The sequence below is a fragment of the Hoplias malabaricus genome, chromosome 2 (genome assembly GCF_029633855.1).
Source record: "Hoplias malabaricus isolate fHopMal1 chromosome 2, fHopMal1.hap1, whole genome shotgun sequence".
In the NCBI taxonomy this organism is placed as follows: Eukaryota; Metazoa; Chordata; class Actinopteri; order Characiformes; family Erythrinidae; genus Hoplias; species Hoplias malabaricus.
The window spans coordinates 63,136,867-63,157,494 of record NC_089801.1 but is presented as its reverse complement, the minus strand read 5'-3'; positions in this window follow the sequence as shown (position 1 = coordinate 63,157,494).

Below are 20,628 nucleotides of genomic sequence, written 5' to 3'. Positions count from 1 at the left end.
TGGAGTCTCTACTGAAGAAGGCCCTGAATACAGCACCAACTTTGCTCCAGAGGATGCTGTTGTTAATGTAGAAATGTTCATATCTGTTACACACCTGGCAAAGGGCCGCTGATTGCTGACAAAGTCTCACAGATGGTCAGTGATAAGAAGTTCTTTGCTGCTGAAACCTTGGTGATGATGGAGTCATCTTTGCATTGGATGTGAATGACCCTTTGAGGGAAGACATGTTGAAACAGCTCAATGCAGCTACTGCAAATGATTGTACACTGTAGAAACTGAAAGACATTAAACTAAATAGCTGTCCAAAATGTAGAACGCAGCTCCACCATGTGCTTCAGCAGTACACACTGCTCTTCAGGGTATGTAGTGAACAAGGGAACGTACCAGAAACCTCATGTATTGGCCAGGAATGACCAGGTATATCAAAGAGATGGGGGCGGTATGTCCAGCTGTTTCAGCCAAAGAACCAGAAAGAGCTGAATTTGGCATGAAATCCCAGAGCTTCTCTGGCTGAAAGTGGCTGGAGAGGTCAGTCTTTGTTGTTGATAGTTGACTGTCTGTCCTGAAATACTGAATATCAGAGAGAAGTCATTGACTGTGGTCTGCAGAATGAAGGTATTGTTTACCAGATACGGCAAACAAGAGGATAAAGTCTGACCATGTGCTGTTCTCCAGTTTTGAAAGTTGAGTTTGTATCTACTTGTCTTGACTCATCCTGGAACCAGTGAAGTGTAAACCCTGCAGAGCACTGATTGGCCAGAGAGACTTATCAACCACAGTGAAATGCAGACATCCAGCACAAACTCACCATCTGTATGATCTCCAGTTTACAGCAGCGACCACAGTTGTTTTTATCCGACTCACAGCAGCAGCTTATAAAATTACACTGTGGTCTTTTAAAGAGATTCAAATGTCCCTTTGATCTGTGGCTGAAGAGAAACTCCAGCAAGAGGTGGATGTACAACAAGTGACAAAATAACTGCTGATCTGTGAGAACTGGGATGTGGAGCCGTGGAGGACAAGGGCTGAAAAGCACATTGAGGCGTGCCAAGTCGAGTAGGACTTTGGGCTGAGAAATTCCAGGCAGCTTATCCACAGTCAGTGGGCTAGCAGAAAGAAACATACAGACTGTAAAGCAGTTACTGAAGGAGGCAGAACTGTCAGGTTCATCACAGTCCTCCTTCACTTTAGAAACACCCTCACCATAGACATGAAACACTCTCCAGCACAGATCTTAAAGGCTTGTGTCCTCAGAATCACTCTCCCTGCTACCACTGCAGTTCTGTTCCCAGCTACGCCTAAAGGTGTTCATCTGGCACTGACACGACTGCAGAGGAGGCAACAACACTACTTCAACAGAGGAACAAAAGCTCCTCCTGTGCTGCAGGCTGGTGACACAGTGCACATGGAGACAACTCAGGGGTGGTGACCTGCTGTAGTTGTTTCTCTCAGAGATGAATCCAGATCCTATGACGTTGTAACAACACGAGGACAACAGTTTCATTGCCACAGGTGTCTCCTGAATCACACTGTACCAAGTCCCTGTGGAGTTTGTGTGTTGATTGTTGTGGTAAAACACTGCTGTGTTTGTCTGTAGTTCGTTATAAAGAAACACTTCACCTGATCTGTCTGTTGCCACATATTTTTATTAAGCTTCCACTTCACATGAATCCCACAATACGATCGTAATATAAACTAAAGAACTAGTAGTTGATATTTATTTTTTAAATACTCTTTACATCCCAATAATGATTAGTAAAATGCTCTGAAAACAGACTGTGCTCTAGATGAACCTTTTTCTTTTATCAATCTTATTAATATTAATATATAATATAATAATAAAAAAAATTTCTGCGGCACAGTGGCGCAGCAGGTAGTGTCGCAGTCACACAGTTCCAGGAGCCTGGAGGTTGTGGGTTCGATTCATGCTCTGGGTGACTGTCTGTGAGGAGTTGGTGTGTTCTCCCCGTGTCTGCGTGGGTTTCCTCCGGTTGCCCCGGTTTCCTCCCACAGTCCAAAAAAACACACGTTGGTAGGTGGATTGGTGACTCAAAAGTGTCCGTAGGTGTGAGTGAATGTGTGTGTGTGTGTTGCCCTGTGAAGGACTGGCACCACCTCCAGGGTGTATTCCCGTCTTGCGCCCAAAGATTCCAGGTAGGCTCTGGACCCACCGCGACCCTGACTTGAATAAGCGCTTACAGATAATGAATGAATGAATAAATATTCCTTTCTCTGTGTTTTTCTTGTTCTCCAAAAGGTGGTGCTGTTGAGTTGTGGTGGATACAGAGAGAGATCCAGGTATTTGTTGGACATTTTTAAAATAATAAACTGTTGGTTGATGTCACACATTGTCCTTTCTTCCAGAAAGTATGTCTTTAACAGCGGTGGTCACTGAAATATTCTTCATAAATTCAGTTTCATTAGAAATATGTTCTCTATCAAAACGACTAATCCACAAAGTGAAATCCAAATTTGATGAAACTGAACTAATATCTTCTCTTTCCAGTGGGATTCAGATGAAAACTGTCAGCGGGTCATAACTCTGGTTCTGAACAGGTCTGTGAATGTTATTTTACACTGCTGTAGATCACTGACAGATCCTCAAATGTGGAGGTAGGAGACCTGCATCAGCAGAACAAACCGTGTGAGTTACCACAAACAGATATTTCAATAATAATCCAGTTCTAAACTGTTAGGAGAGACCAAGTACGTTTGATAAAGACAGTTCCTCTCACCATAGACTAGAGATTATTATTATTATTATTATTATTATTATTATTATTATTATCATTATTATTGGAATCTAGGTTGTTAGCGTTGTATGCTGCATGTAGTAATGCTAAGACAAATTAAGCGTTTATTCTCAAAAATAAATAATACATTAAATATTTTCTGCCATTAAACACAAAAAACTGATATTACTTTGTTGTAACTGATTCACCTGCTGTAGGTTTACTTCATCAGTGGGATTTCCTCTTCTCTTTCTCCTGAAGAGTAGTGAGAGTTATAATAACAAACCCAACATGCATATTCTGACTGATACAAACAGAAAACTCACACAATGGAAAAGTCCAAGTGAATCATGGGTAAAATTATCCATTAATATTCAGTTTCAAAGCATTATTTTCAGAGAATGGATCAGAAAAGATGTAAACACTTACCGTAAACATACAACAGCAACGATGAGAGATAAACCTCCAGCTACCACTGCAGTCACTGCAAAGACAACTACCAAACCAGACCCTGTGGGCAGATAAACACTGCAGTTTAAAGAGATTAGCTTTAAGGAATGTCCTTTAATGATTTCTTAACTATTTAATACCTTTTACACTGACAGACACTGCAGCTGCTGTCTGAGCTCCGTACTCATTCTGAGCCACACAGTAGTAGGATCCACTCTGTAGAGCACTGTAACTGTGTCCAGATCCTACAGGTGAGGTTTCACCTTCTTTAAACCAGGTGTAGTTCTGCACAGGTGGATTAGCATCACTGCTGCAGGTCAGAGTCACTGAACTGTCCACTGTTTCACCAGAGGGACGGATGGACACTGAGACACTCTTTGGAGGATCTACACATCAGAGAATAACAGCAGTGAGTGATCTGATCATCACAGGACACAGAGTCTGATTAAACAAATCATTATTCACTTACACAGAACATTCAGAGTCTGAGCTTCAGAGTATTTCTCTCTGTGTTCATTACTGCACTTGCACTTGTATTCTCCACTGTCCACAGAGCGGATCCTGTTCATTGTGTAGTTCTCTCCTTTTGATAAAAATGATGTTCCTTTAAACCAGTTACACTCTGGAGGTGGATTAGCATCACTGCTGCAGGTCAGAGTCACTGAACTGTCCTCCACTGTATCACCAGAGGGACGGATGGACACTGAGACACTCTTTGGACCGTCTGGAGGTAGAGAGACACATTGTGTTTTACAGGGATGAAAATGTCAGGACTAATGACAAGTGTCTAATATAAGTTTAATAACTATCACATTAACTGTTGTCAGTTTGGAATTATTCATTAAAAAAAAAACAAAAAGAAAAACAGAGCTTTAATATAAACTCATCTAAAGCTAATTGGGACCAGTATAAAATAAAGTTTTGTGAGATGTTCTTCTTCTGGTTGTTTTTCAGACAGGTTTAGACTGTGTTCATCATTTTCAGATTTAAAGCTCCTTCCTGCAGATATTTCAGTGAACTCTGGAGAATTTCTGTAACTGTGTCTTTCACTCATAGATTTGTTATTGTTTAAAGAGAAATTACTGCTACAGTTCAGCACCAACCCTCAGTTTCTTTATAGACTCAATCTCTACCTACATCAGTGATAGCTGTCCTTATTCTTTTACTTTATTATATGACTTCTCTGGTTAGCGACAATGTTTACATGAAACAAATGGTGTATAATTACAGTTTTTGCTCAATTATTAATTTAGACATCATTGCAATAATTGGATCTTCAGCTTTGGTCGAATTATGAAACTTCAGGACCCTGTACTTACATCTGACATTCAGCGTGACCTCAGGAGACTTTAGGGACATCGGACTCCGTACAGCACAGTGATATCTGTCTTTATTCCCACTGCTGACTGACTGCAGGAGGAGAGGGTCAGTGCTGTAAAATGTATATTGTCCGTTTTTGTACCAGGTGAATGTTGCACTGTCAGTCAGATTGAAACTTGGTTTACATGTGAGAGTGATGTTATCTCCCTCTATCACTCTCTCAGGAACCTCCACCTGCAGATCTGGAAGTTAAAACATGCTTGTACTTTATTGTCCTGGGTTTAGCTGAATAAAAGTGTCAATATTAACTGTACATTCATTAAAATTACTGCATAGATTTAAAACATAACTTTAATGAACCTTTAGAAACTCATGACATTACTCTGATTACTCCAATCCAGTCAGTGTGTAAACACCTCAGAATCATCTCTGAGTTAGAGAACTGATCTAAGACCAGATTCAGTCGCTGTTACTAATGATTACAGCCACGGAATCCTTAATCAACACTGTATTCCTTTCATAAATGAACAAATGAATATTTACATTCACTTATGGATTTATTATTGTTTAAAGAGAAACTATGGAACAACCCTCAACTTTCTTTATTTTCTAAATAGAGAAAGTCTGTACTTACATCTGACATTCAGAGTGACCTCAGGAGAGTTCAGACCCTGTACAGCACAGTGATATCTGCCCTTATCCTCCCTGCTGACCGACTGCAGGTGGAGACGTTTAGTACTGGAGGATAAACCACGTCCATTTTTGTACCAGGTGAATGTTGCACTGTAAGTCAGACTGCAGGAGGTTTTACATGTGAGAGTGACTTTATTTCCCTCTGTCACTGTCTCAGGAACCTCCACCTGCAGATCTGTAAAACAAGGCAAGTTTATTTGTAGAGAATGTTTCATACAAAATGGTCAAAGAGTTTTACAGAGACAAGAGGAACAGTAAAAAGCAGCTAAAAAAAAAAACCAGTGCAATCAAAGAAAAACATTTAAATACTATTCAAAATTATTCTACAACATAGAAATAAACATGAAAAATTAAAGAATGAGAACATTGCTGAGATCTAGCTCCTCAGAAAGGAGTTTAAATAGATAGTTAAAGGAAGATCATATTAAAGTCTGGAAGTTTCCTCTGAAAGTGAGGAAGAGCACCTTGATAAAGGCTGATAGAACTTAGGAGAACATTTACTCGAGTCATTTCCAGCCCCTGAGTGAGGAAGAGTGCTAAACGCTACAGCTTTCACCCAGTGTACAGCAGCCATAACTGAATATGATCTTACTCTGTAAACAAGAGGAATATATACACAGTGCTGTCCTCACATTAACGGAATAAATGCTCCTCCAGGACTAAGCAGTGTTTTTCTCAGGTGTGGTGTGAAGGACTGATGTAGTTCTCTTACAGAACTGCTGGAGGAATCCTGTTCACCAGTGAATGAAGTACAGTGTCTTATTTCTGCTGATGGATCTTACCTGTGACAGAGAGATCAACTCCATCTGCACCTTGATACTTTCCTCCAGTCTGATCTGTTATAAATCTGAAGTAGTATTTATTCTGGTCCTTTTCTGTCACATCTCTCAGTCTGAGGGTGCAGTTGTGTTGTTTATCTCCAGTGAACTGAACCCTGTCTCTGTACTCTGGGGCATTTAACAGATCAGGAGGCTCTTCACCATTTACAGGCCACCCTTTGGTCCAGAAAGCTCTTTGGACTGAGCGACCCCTTGGATATCTGTAAGTGCAGCCCATCGTCACTGTAGACCCCTTTAGAGCACAGATAGATTGAGGGCTGTAATCCACACACCACCAGTACTGAGCAACACCTCCTGCAACACACACAATACAGAAGAAGAATTACAGTGAGGGTCTCAGTCGTGCAGATTGCTGCTTTAACTAAGACTCTTCAGCTGAACTCAGTTAAAATCATGAAGTGAGAATCTCCACAGATTTGTCAGTAATGTGGGGGAGGGGGAGGGCTGCAGAAACGAACACACTGTAGAGAACTGTTAACACTGAACACACAGTAAAACTGACCAGGGTCATATTCCAGAAATAACCTCACTCTAAAATCTAATCTTTATCTGTAACGTTACCATGAAAACTTCCATTAGGACTGAGTTTAGGACGATAGCTGTTACACAACAGCAGTTTCTGAGTTCAGTCTGATCCTGACTCTAGAGAGGAGCAGTGTTACAGAAGATAATGTGGATAAATACCTGCTAAATACATTAATGTAGAGATGGTGCTGAAAATTGTGAATAATGTAAACAACTGGAGAATAATCATTTAAAAGTTGAGAGAATTAAATCCAAACACAGTGGAGAAATACAGCCTTTGTTCAGAGAGATCTAGAGGACACTCCCAGTGTATCCTCTGTGTCCTGCACTTACCCACAATTCACTGCACACTGTACAACACAGAGAACAGAAATCACTATCTTAGAGGAAACTGAAGTCTCCAGGTTGGAGTTTGTCTTAAAATATATTATTTAATGCTCTTAAATTTGACCAAGGCTTTGGGAAATGGAAACTGCAGCAGAGACACTTTGTGAAACAACAGGGGGCGCTGTTACAGTGTTTCACACTTCCAGTTCTGCACACTTCAGTCTGGACATTTTAATTTTTGTAGCTGTGTGAAGAACTAACTAACAGCTGTTTATTAGGGTTCAAGCACACAGTGCGTAGAACCCTATTGTTTTTGTACCGGTTTTTCTTATTATTCTTTTTCTCCTGTAAAAGTCATTGTGCGGAAGAGACCGTAGGTCATACAGACTTCCCACTTGGAGGGTAGATGTAGTTTGTGTGCATCTCGGAGGACAACAAAAATTACACTGATTGGCCTAATGGTGGCGCTATAGCAAAGTGAAACGCGTTTAGGTTCATATCTCCTACACCGTGAGGCGTAGAGACAAAATCTTTTTTTCCACTGATTCTTTGGGTCCTGACAAATCAAAAACGGGTTAGTCAAAATTTCATATTTCCAACGTTATTATCACGCTAATTTGCATAATTTGCAAAACCTAGTCCGGGGATTTTTGTCCAATTCTCTTGAGCTTGGTGCCAAAATGTTCGCAGGAGTCTGAAGGTTAATAATAATCAAAAAAAAGTTTAAATTTCGATTCAATATGGCCGCCACATGCAAATGAACCTCTTCGGCTTATCGTATGTTTTACTTACGAATTTATAACAATTTCATACTTTACTCCAATGTGTTCAAATTTCTTATTCTACTTCCAGATATGATTCTGAGGTAGCATGTCAAATGAGGAGCCAATATTCATATAGGGGGCCCTGTAAATGCTACAAGTGTATATCTCAGCATCCGCAAGGCAGATCGGACCGCCGTTTTGCATGCTGCTTCTGTGGGCAAGGCTATAAGTGGAAAATTAAGGACAATTAAATTCGGGCAAAATTGTGAACGTCATCGACCAATCAGATGTTAGCACCTGTTTGACTACCTTAACAAGGTCCAATCATCATGGGATTTGACTGGTATGTTCCTGAGAGCACTCCCTAAGTGCATAAAAATGTTCGAAACGATAGCCACTAGGGGGCGCTATATCAAGAAAATATGATATTTCTCAGCGAAAAGTAAGCGTATCAACACGAAGTTTACTTCTCTGTATACTCTGCAGAGGGCCTCACAACTTTATCATTGCAAGTGTTGTCAAAAAATGCATTGTATTTTCTCAATCGCCAGTTGTTTAAAATCAAACTTTTTTTAAGTAGTCCGTGGAATTTTGCTCTATTCCCAAATAATTGACCTTGTTAGAATCTGCAGAGCCTGTAGGTCAATAATTATCAAAAAAAGTTCAACATTTGGACAAACTTTTGTTGTAATAAATCAATAAATCGAAGTGTGTGGAGCTTTAAACATTCTTTCAGCTGTAACTCAAACAAATTAAGCCCAATCAAGACTAAATTTGACATACGTATGTAGGACCTTACTATGAATATACAATATGACTCCAATCCACCAAAAGGGGGCGCTACAATTGGACAATAACTGATAAAATTAGCTTTTTTGTGTTATAGCGCCATCTAGGATTGCAGTGGCACCACAATTTAATCATGTCATCTGATCCTCATACTGATCAAGCATGTGCAGTTTTGAAATTTTGGGGGAAAGCGTTTTTGAGTTATAGGTGCATTTGTGATTTCTAGAATTCATGCTGGATCTCTATTATTTGGAGGGGCCTGTAAGCCACATAGTGATGAAAGTTCAACATTTTATTGATAATTATTATATGCCAGGACTTTAGGATTCCACTGATACCACATATGTCCATGTTAGGAAAATATCCATAGAGTAGTACTCCCTTAAACAGTTCTAACATGAAAGACTGTAACTGCTTAGCAACACTATGTTACAGTAGTAAATTCTTTCACCACCAGGTAGAACTACAAAACTAAATATTGTTTTGTTGATCTATATGGAGGTTAAGATCCTATTCACCTGCAAAGGTTAATGGTCATACCATAATTAAAAATTATAAAGTCTCCTATACCTCTTCAAGTGCCCATTTACCCTCACCAGTCAGAAAATACCCTTTGTTATTGTGTGTTTTATTCTGATGTACTGAGTTTCTGATGTTTACACTTGTTTCTCACAGAGTACAGTGTCCCATTTAATGCCTGACATGTTAAAAGGCAAGAGCTGCACTCTGATTGGCTGTAGTGCGAGGCAACCTCCTCCCCCACACCACCTCCTGCATTTAAATGCCCACCTGCATTTAAATATTTTAGATTTATATATAACTACTCTATAGTAGCCTGTCCAGAGCACAGGTTGCTCTGATAGTGGCCTTCAGCTCTTCTGCATTGTTGGGTCTGGCGTATTGCATCTTACTCTTCACAATACCCTGTAGATTTTCAATGGGGTTAAGGTCAGGCATGTTTGTTGGCCAATTAAGAACAGTGAGACCATGGTCCTTAAACCAGGTACTGGTAGCTTTGGCACTGTGTGCAAGTCCCAAGTCCTGTTGGAAAATGAAACCTGCATCTCCATAAAGTTGGTCAGAGCAGGAAGCATGAAATGCCCTAAAACATCCTGGTAGACGGCTGCATTGATCTTGGCCCTCAGAGAACACAGTGCACCAACTCGAGCAGATGACATGGCAACCCAAACCATCACTAACTGTGGAAACTTTACACTGACCCAAGCCACACTCTGATGCTGTCTCTTGTTCAAGAGTGGGTTCACACAAGGAATGCAACGCTGAAACCCATGTCTTGCATAAGTCTGTGCGTGGTGGTTCTTGAAGCGCTGACTCCAGCTGCAGTCCAGTCTTTGAGAATCTCCCTGACATTTTTGAATGGGTTTTATTTAACAATTCTCTACCATATCTTTTCCTTTCCTTCACCTCTCTATTAATGTGCTTGGACACAGAGCTCTGTGAACAGCCAGCATTTTTAGCAATGACCATTTGTGTCTTGCTCTGCTGGTGTAAGGTGTCAATGGTCGTCTTTTGGACAACTGTCAAGTCAGCAGTCTTCCCCATGATTGTGGAGCCTACAGAACTAGACTGAGAGACCATTTAAAGGCCTTTGCAGGTGTTTTGAGTTAATTCACTGATTAGAGTGTCGCACCAGTTGTCTTCAATATTGAACCTTTTCACAATATTCAAATTTTCTGAACTACTGAATTTGGGGTTTTCATTAGTTGTCATTTATAATCATCAAATTAAAAGAAATAAACACTTGACATATATCAGTCTGTGAGTAATGAATGAGTATAATATACAAGTTTAACTCTTTGAATAGAATTATTGAAATAAATCAACTTTTTCATGATATTCTAATTTTATGACCAACACCTGTAATATTCAAGTTTTTAGTAAGCACTGCTCACACATTATATATCTCACACAAAGACCCTCTTACATCACACACATCACTCAGAAACAAACACACCTCAGAGACTGTAGAACACAAGTCACAAACACAAGCACTTATTACAAATAATCTGACACTGCACATACCTACTTGGCTCAATGTCTAACAATTTTGCCATAGCCACAAATGTCAATACATCCTCTCCCGATCAATTCATACTACAGGAGTTGTCAGATTTGACTTGACTGCCATATTAAGCCAGTTAGTGCTTGAACCCGCAGATAGCCGCTAGCGGCTCTAGTTTTATTTTGTTTCTGGTAACAGACCGATCAAATGATTACTGACCTCTTTAGAGTCGAGGATTTCCAAACACGAGATAAGAGTAGGGTTTAATAAAACAGAACTGTATCAGATCTAGAGTCAGGACTAAAGACAGGACATTAACACAGCCCCAAAGGATGATATAATAATAAACTCCTAACTGTACAGAGTGGAGATTATAAATGATGAGGAGTGACAGCTCTGACTCACCAGAGATGAAGAGCAGAAACAGCAGAGAAACAGTGAGAGACATTCTGAGTGAAACCATCAGTGAAACCTGGATGATCAGAAATGACACATTACTTTTTCAAGGCTCAGCAACATCTCTAAATCTGCAGAACCATGTTCATAGTGCAGACACAGAGCTCTGAGTTAAACACTGTTACTGCACTGAACATTAGATGTGTGTTACATAGCAGTGTTTCTACAGTTATAGAGAGAGCACTTTGTGGATCCTGAAGGAAACTGCAGTGTTGCAGTAGCAGACATATTCCACATGAACAGACATAAACTAGTCTAAATAGAGGGGGTTATAGTTCTCATATCACTGCTACATTTCCTCTGTTATATACATGCACTTCACTAACAGTGCGTCTCAGTAGATGCTTTAGAGTAGAAATGATCACAAGGGACCAATAGTCAACCTACATTTCTGAACCTAAAGACAACACAAATATTAGAGTCACTTCACTTCTCTTTCCATTAACAATGAATTAATGACTCTTTACTGATTCCAAAAGCACTGGGTCTTTCCTACCTTCATTAAGCGTCGTTCATCTCTTCAACACAAAGAACAAATGCTGAGACCAAGACAAGCTTTATCCATTTATTCTGAGCCTAAATGCGTTTAAATTGTTGCTGAGTTGTTCTTCCTGTTTTTACTGCATTTGTCCTTCCGTATTCCAGTATAAACTAGACATAAACACTCTCCTACTCAGAGAAATGGCAGATTATCAAAAACAACCTATATATTGAAAGAATTGTTGAATATTGGTGAATACTGAGGCAGCAGTGAGATGATGAACATCTTCCATGTAATCAGTGATTTTACTCCTTCTCATCTGTCTGTAGAGTTTGAGAGACTGATGAAGTTCTCTATTTTCTGACATTGCACTTTCCTTTTCCTCTGAACACTCACGCCTCAGTGTGGAGCTGAACTTGTGGTCAGTGTGGTGATGATGTAATCTATTCTTGTCTTAAACTGCCGTCTAGAAGAATTCAGATCTACTCCCACTGCTCCATAAGGTCCATCACTGACTGAGATCTGGAGCTCTAGCAACTCATCTGATTCATCAGACATATTCCACATGAACAGACATAAACTAGTCTAAATAGAGGGGGTTAAAGTCCTCATATCACTGCTACATTTCCTCTGTTATATACATGCACTTCACTAACAGTGCGTCTCAGTAGATGCTTTAGAGTAGAAATGATCACAAGGGACCAATAGTCAACCTACATTTCTGAACCTAAAGACAACACAAATATTAGAGTCACTTCACTTCTCTTTCCATTAACAATGAGTTAATGACTCTTTACTGATTCCAAAAGCACTGAGTGTTTTCCTACCTTCATTAAGCGTCGTTCATCTCTTCAACACAAAGAACAAATGCTGACAAATATAGGATTAAACTATATGTGGGTAAAGTGTTGCTGACTTATTTTCACACAGACACCTTTTCTTCCTGTTTTGAATGTGTTGACCCCTCCTTAATTACATTGAAACCAAACATGAACGAGACTAAATTAGGTAAATTAGGAAACATTGAAGATTTAAAGAACTGTTTGTAGAATGATGAACATCTTGTATTTAATCAGTAATTTTACTCTTTCTCATTCGTCTGTCTGCTGAGAGATTGAGTAACTGATGAACAGCTCTATTTTCTTTCATTGGAACTTCCTTTACCTCTGAACACTCAGGCCTCAGTGGTGAGTTCAGCTTGTGGTCAGTGTGGTAGAGATGTCACCTACTGTTGGGTTATACTGCTATCTAGAGGAGTTTAGAGAGATCTACTCCCACTGCACCATAAGGCCCATCACTGACTGAGATCTGGAGCTCTAGTAACTCATCTGTCTCTTCATCCATCTTTCTCTCCTGCTCAGATTTCACTTTAAACATTGTCCTCAACATGTTTGATTTCATATGACGATAACTGGCGTTAAAGTGATGGTGTAACACCTGTGGCAGAAAGCAGATAAATCTGAGATACAGCTGGAAACTCTGAGTGGAATCATCTCACACCATCAGATATGAAGAAAACACACACACACACACTGATTGTTCTTTGTTCTGGGATCACTTTCTCTGATCTGAGAATGTAGGAGCAGTGTGCACGTGTGTGTGTGTTTAATTTTCTAGTTAGTCAGCATAGTGAACATTAGAGATCCATTCATGAGCCTTTGAAGAAAGTAAAGTCTAAGGAGACGAGATCTAATCACCAGCAATGGCTTTATTTAAACAGTACCTTGTGGACACTGAGAAGAAAAATCAGACATTGTGGACGTGCTTAAAAGTTTGTGGCTTAAACAAAGCCGTGTTTAGACAGCATTCTCCATCACTCATTGAACATCTCCAGCAGCTGCTACAGAAAGACATGGATTGGGAGTGGAATCACGAAGTTGATGAGGAACAGAAAAGCCTTAAGAAAACCTTGATTTAATGCTCCAGTGCTCAGGTGCTTTCATTCTACTAACTATCACCTGCAAATTGAGGGCTCTTACTGACACTGGACTCAGATAGAGAACATCTAACAATGTGCTTCTCTGTCAAAATATTCCATCAACATATTTACAGAGTCAAGGGGAAGGTCCATTCAGATCATAATCCTTTTGGAGTCTCTACTGAAGAAGGCCCTGAATACAGCACCAACTTCGCTCCAGAGGATGCTGTTGTTAATGTAGAAATGTTCATATCTGTTACACACCTGGCAAAGGGCTGCTGATTGCTGACAGAGTCTCACAGACGGTCAGTGATAAGAAGTTCTTTGCTGCTGAAACCTTGGTGATGATGGAGTCATCTTTGCATTGGATGTGAGTGACCCTCTGAGGGAAGACATGTTGAAACAGCTCAAGGCAGCTACTGCAAATGATTGTACACGGCAGAAACTGAAACACATTAAACTAAATAGCTGTCCAAAATGTAGAACGCAGTTCCACCAAGTGCTTCAGCAGTACACACTGCTCTTCAGGGTATGTAGTGAACAAGGGAACATACCAGAAACCTCATGTATTCACCAGGAATGACCAGGTGAAGGAGATGGGGGAGGTATGTCCAGCAGTTTCAGCCAAAGAACCAGAAAGAGCTGAATTTGGCATGAAATCCCAGAGCTTCTCTGGCTGAAAGTGGCTGCAGAGGTCAGTCTTTGTTGTTGATTGTTGACTGTCTGTCCTGAAATACTGAATATCACAGAGAAGTCATTGACTGTGGTCTGCAGAATGAAGGTATTGTTTACCAGATACAGCAAACAAAAGGATAAAGTCTGACCATGTGCTGTTCTTCAGTTTTGAAAGTTGAGTTTGTACCTACTTGGCTTGACTCATCCTGGAACCAGTGAAGTGTAAACTGATTAGCCAGAGAGACTAATCAACCACAGTGAAATGCAGACCTCCAGCACAAACTCGCCATCTGTATGATCTCCAGTTTACAGCAGCGACCACAGTTGTTTTTATCCGACTCACAGCAGCAGCTTATAAAATTACACTGTGGCCTTTTAAAGAGATTCAAATGTTCCTTGGACTTGTGGCTGATGAGAAACTCCAGCGAGAGGTGGATGTGCAACAAGTGACAAAATAACTGCTGATCTGTGAGAACTAGGATGTGGAGCCGTGGAGGACAAGGGCTGAAAAGCACACTGAGACGTACCAAGTCGAGTAGCACTTTCGACTGAGAAATCCCAGGCAGTTTATCCACAGTCATTGGGCTAGCAGAAAGAAACATACAGACTGTAAAGCAGTTACTGAAGGAGGCAGAACTGTCAGGTTAATCCTAGTCCTTCTTCATTTCAGAAACACCCTCACCACAGACATGAAGCACTCCCCAGCACAGATCTTAAAGGCTTGTGTCCTCAGGATCACTCTCCCTGCTACCACTGCAGTTCTGTTACCAGCTACGCCTAAAGGTGTTCATCTGGCACTGACATGACTGCAGAGGAGGCAACAACACTACTTCAACAGAGGAACAAAAGCTCCTCCTGTGCTGCAGGCTGGTAACACAGTGCACATGGAGACAACTCAGGGGTGGTGACCTGCTGTAGTTGTTTCACTCGGAGATGAATCCAGATCCTATGACGTTGTAACAACATGAGGACAACAGTTTCATTGCCACAGGTGTCTCCTGAATCACACTGTACCAAGTCCCTGTGGAGTTTGTGTGTTGATTGTTGTGGTAAAACACTGCTGTTTGTCTGTAGTTCGTTATTAAGAAACTTCACCTGATCTGTCTGTTGCCACATATTTTTATTAAGCTTCCACTTCACATGAATCCCACAATACGATCATAATATAAACTAAAGAAGTAGTAGTTGATATTCATTTTTGAAATACTCTTTACATCCCAATAATGATTAGTAAAATGCTCTGAAAACAGACTGTGCTCTAGATAAACCTTTTTCTTTGATCAATCTCATTAATATTAATATATAATATAATAATAATAAATATTTCTCTCTGTGTGTTTTTCTTGTTCTCCAAAAGGTGGTGCTGTTGAGTTGCACGTGGTGGATACAGAGAGAGATCCAGGTTTATGTTGGACATTTTTAAAATAATAAACTGTTGGTTGATGTCACACATTGTCCTTTCTTCCAGAAAGTATGTCTTTAACAGCGGTGGTCACTGAAATATTCTTCATAAATTCAGTTTCATTAGAAATATGTTCTCTATCAAAACGACTAATCCACAAAGTGAAATCCAAATTTGATGAAACTGAACTAATATCTTCTCTTTCCAGTGGGATTCAGATGAAAACTGTCAGCGGGTCATAACTCTGGTTCTGAACAGGTCTGTGAATGTTATTTTACACTGCTGTAGATCACTGACAGATCCTCAAATGTGGAGGTAGGAGACCTGCATCAGCAGAACAAACCGTGTGAGTTACCACAAGCAGATATTTCAATAATAATCCAGTTCTAAACTGTTAGGAGAGACCAAGTACATTTGATAAAGACAGTTCCTCTCACCTCTCACCAGATCTGACACTAGTAAACTGAGTGTCCTCTCTGCTCTTCTTTTTCACTTTATCAGGGCGGAGCTGGACAGTGGCGTACTGAACCTCCTCATCAGCCCCAGAGGCTTTAGGTGAAGAGCTTTCAGCGTTCCTGGGGTTTCTGTCTCTCCGGGGGACAACATTACCATAATGAACATCGTCCTCATTGGGCGGCTCTGGATCAGTCGATGTGTCACTGACTGGAGATCTCACTGCCACATCGCTGTAGAGATTTTCCTAAAGTGAGGAGTAGTGACCAGCTGAATAAAGAATTTTGCTACGATGCAATGGAAGTTGATTAAAAAATTTTAAACCACACAATTTTGAATTGTTCCATTTTACATTTAGTTAGTTTTGGGTTACAGTAAGTGTTATGTTTCTCTACAGTAACTACTGCCTTTCAGCCATAGACTGGAGATTATTATTATTATTATTATTATTATTATCATTATTATTGGAAGCTAGAATGTTAGTGGTGTATGCTGCATGTAGTAATGCTATAATAAATTAAGCGTTTATTCTCGAATATATATAATACATTAAATATTTTCTGCCATTAAACACAAAAAACTGATATTACTTTGTTGTAACTGATTCACCTGCTGTAGGTTTACTTCATCAGTGGGATTTCCTCTTCTCTTTCTCCTGAAGAGTAGTGAGAGTTATCATAACAAACCCAACATGCATATTCTGACTGATACAAACAGAAAACTCACACAATGGAAAAGTCCAAGTGAATCATGGGTAAAATAATCCATTAATATTCAGTTTCAAAGCATTATTTTCAGAGAATGGATCAGAAAAGATGTAAACACTTACCGTAAACATACAACAGCAACGATGAGAGATAAACCTCCAGCTACCACTGCAATCACTGCACAGAGAACTACCAAACCAGACCCTGTGGGCAGATAAACACTGCAGTTTAAAGAGATTAGCTTTAAGGAATGTCCTTTAATGATTTCTTAACTATTTAATACCTTTTACACCGACAGACACTGCAGCTGCTGTCTGAGCTCCGTACTCATTCTGAGCCACACAGTAGTAGGATCCACTCTGTAGAGCACTGTAACTGTGTCCAGATCCTACAGGTGAGGTTTCACCTTCTTTAAACCAGGTGTAGTTCTGCACAGGTGGATTAGCATCACTGCTGCAGGTCAGAGTCACTGAACTGTCCTCCACTGTTTCACCAGAGGGACGGATAGACACTGAGACACTCTTTGGACCGTCTGGAGGTAGAGAGACACATTGTGTTTTACATGGATGAAAATGTCAGGACTAATGACAAGTGTCTAATATAAGTTTAATAACTATCACATTAACTGTTGTCAGTTTGGAATTATTCATTTAAAAAAACAAAAAGAAAAACAGAGCTATAATATAAACTCATCTAAAGTTAATTGGGACCAGTATAAAATAAAGTTTTGTGAGATGTTCTTCTTCTGGTTGTTTTCAGACAGGTTTAGACTGTGTTCATCATTTTCAGATTTAAAGCTCCTTCCTGCAGATATTTCAGTGAACTCTGGAGAATTTCTGTAACTGTGTCTTTCACTCATAGATTTATTATTGTTTAAAGAGAAATTACTGCTACAGTTCAGCACCAACCCTCAGTTTCTTTATAGACTCAATCTCTATCTACATCAGTGATAGCTGTCCTTATCTCTTTACTTTATTATATGACTTCTCTGGTTAGCGACAATGTTTACATGAAACAAATGGTGTATAATTACAGTTTTTGCTCAATTATTATTTTAGACATCATTGCAGTAATTGAATCTTCATCTTTGGTTGAATTATGAAACTTCAGGACCCTGTACTTACATCTGACATTCAGAGTGACCTCAGGAGACCTTAGGGACATCGGACTCCATACAGCACAGTGATATCTGTCTTTATTAAACCTGCTGACTGACTGCAGGAGGAGAGGGTCAGTGCTGTAAAATGTATATTGTCCGTTTTTGTACCAGGTGAATGTTGCACTGTCAGTCAGATTGATACTTGGTTTACATGTGAGAGTGATGTTATCTCCCTCTATCACTCTCTCAGGAACCTCCACCTGCAGATCTGGAAGTTAAAACATGCTTGTACTTTATTGTCCTGGGTTTAGCTGAATAAAAGTCCTAATTGACTCCACGGTGTCATTGTCATTGAACTGAATGTGTGTGTGTAACACGTCACTCGTCTCCTGTCTCCTTCTCGGGCTAGAGTACGCTGGCGTCGCTCTGTTGACTGCCGCTTCTCCCCGTATGTTTTGTTTTGTTTGTTCCCCGTTCCTGCTGACTTTGTGGATTCCCGGTTGTAATCTTCGCGGTTATTCGACTGTCTTCACCAACACTGCGGATTCAGGCCGGCTTGCACCGAGGCTGTCCTGCCCTAGCTCTGTGGATTCCCGGCCGGTTAGCTTTGCTGCTGTCCTGCCCTAATCTGCGGTTTTCGGCTGCTGTTCCAGTTAGCTTCGCCGCTGTCCTGCTCCAACTTCGCGGATCCCGGCTGCTGTTCCGGCTGGCTTCGCTGTTGTCCTGCTCCAACTTTTCGGATCCCGGCTACTGTCCCGCTTAGCTTCGTTACTGCCCTGCCCCAAATCTGTGGTTCCTGCCTACAGTGTCTGCTAGCACTGCGGCTATGCAATTACTTTGCTCCAACCCATTGACAATGCACCTGCTATCTGCTATGACTCTATTACTGGCTATTCCACTTTTTCCCATCCTTGATTGCCCCCACATGAACCCAGACCCCCTGTTCAAATCACTGTTTGTTAGTTATACGGCTGATGAACTACGTAAATATAGGTATTCTCACTGCCTTTCCAAACATTCTGCTGTTGCTGCCTGCAGAGCTGGTATACTCAAACGGCGACGCTATCTTCACCGTGGCTCAAGGCAATAAATCGCAATAAATCTGTACACTATACCAATGGTAGTAACATTTGCTCTTTCTGGACACTGTCTCGCTCACCTTCTCATTCTACAAAACGTTTTTCTAATCTGTCTAATTTACGCCCTCTTACCCCTGTTCCCCCTAGTTCCTCGTTTGCCCTCCTTAATGTCCGCTCACTCACTAACAAATCTTATCTGTTGCAAGAATTAATATTGGACAATTCACTTGATCTCCTTTTCCTAACAGAAACATGGCAACAACCAGGTGATTACTATTCTCTCAACCAAGCAACCCCACCCAACTTTAATTATGTGCAAAAACCACGTTCCTCAGGCCGTGGGGGCGGTCTGGCAGTGATCTTTAAAAACAATCTCAGAATTACTGAACTTGTTTTCTCATCACCATCATCTTTTGAGTATCTTGCAGTCAAAACACCTGGCTCTATTACCGTACTCCTCATCTATCGCCCTCCCAAATCTAATTCATCCTTTTTCTCTGAACTATCTGAGCTACTCACTCTCGCTAACTCTTCTTCTTCTCGACTGTTGCTACTTGGTGACTTCAATATACACGTTAACACTCCTGACAACAAGTTAGTGACTGATTTTTTAGCTCTCCTTGACTGCTTTTCCTTCACTCAACATGTAGATTTTCCTACTCATGACAAAGGTCACACACTTGACCTAGTCTGTTCTTCTTCTGTCCTGGTTCACAACCTTCATCCTCTCCTGTTTCCACTCTCTGACCATAAGCTCCTTCTATTCTCTGTCCCTATGAATGTAGCTCATCAATCTGTTAAAAGACTTATCTCTTTCCGTAATATTAAATCTGTTGATCCCTGTTCCTTCGCTCAGTCCATCAATATGAGCTTTCCTGTTCTCACTGCTCCATCCTCTCCTGAGGTACATGCCATAATGCTTAACTCTGCTCTTTCCGCGTCCCTCAACGCTTCTGCTCCTGCGAAAACCAAATTGGTCTCTTTCACCACTTCTGCTCCCTGGTTCACCACTGAGCTGCGCGCTATGAAACAAGCCGGACGTCAGCTTGAAAGGCTGTACAAAAAAACCAAATTAACGGTGCATGCTGATGCTTATCTGCAACACATGCGCAAATACAGAGATTCCTTACACACCACCAAGTCTAGGTATCTCTCAGGTCTTATTAATAGGCCTAATGCTAACCCCCATAATCTCTTTACAACAATCTCTAAACTTTTCAAAGCCCCTGGCAGCAACATGACACCCTCCTCTGAACTCTGCAACTCCTTCTTACACTTCTTTGAAGATAAAATTTCCAATATTAATAACTCTCTTACGATTATCTCATCTAAATCCACCTTTCCTTCCTCACTGTCTCCACAGCCCTCAGTCTGTTCTATATCCACGCCCTGTTTTTCTGATTTCAGCCCGGTTACTCCTTCTCTTATCAGTGATATCATTACCCATTCTAAAAGTACCACCTGCTCTCTTGATACCCTCCCTACCTCACTAACGAAAGCCTGCATGACTGCTTTGGTCCCTCATCTAACCTCTATTATTAACCATTCACTGTTTTCTGGCTATGTCCCCTCAGTTTACAAATTAGCTGCAGTTACACCTATCCTTAAAAAACCTGGTCTTGACCCAGCAAATCTAAATAATTTCCGTCCGATTTCAAATCTTCCATTTTTTTCTAAAATCCTTGAGCGTGTCGTAGCCACCCAGCTGACAACATATCTAGAATCCAATAACCTCCTCGACTCATTTCAGTCTGGTTTTCGCCCTCACCATAGTACCGAAACTGCCTTGGTCAAAGTTATCAATGATCTGCTGGTGGCTGCAGATACGGGAGCTCTAAGTATTCTGGTCCTCCTTGACTTAAGTTCTGCCTTTGACACAGTAAATCATGCCATCCT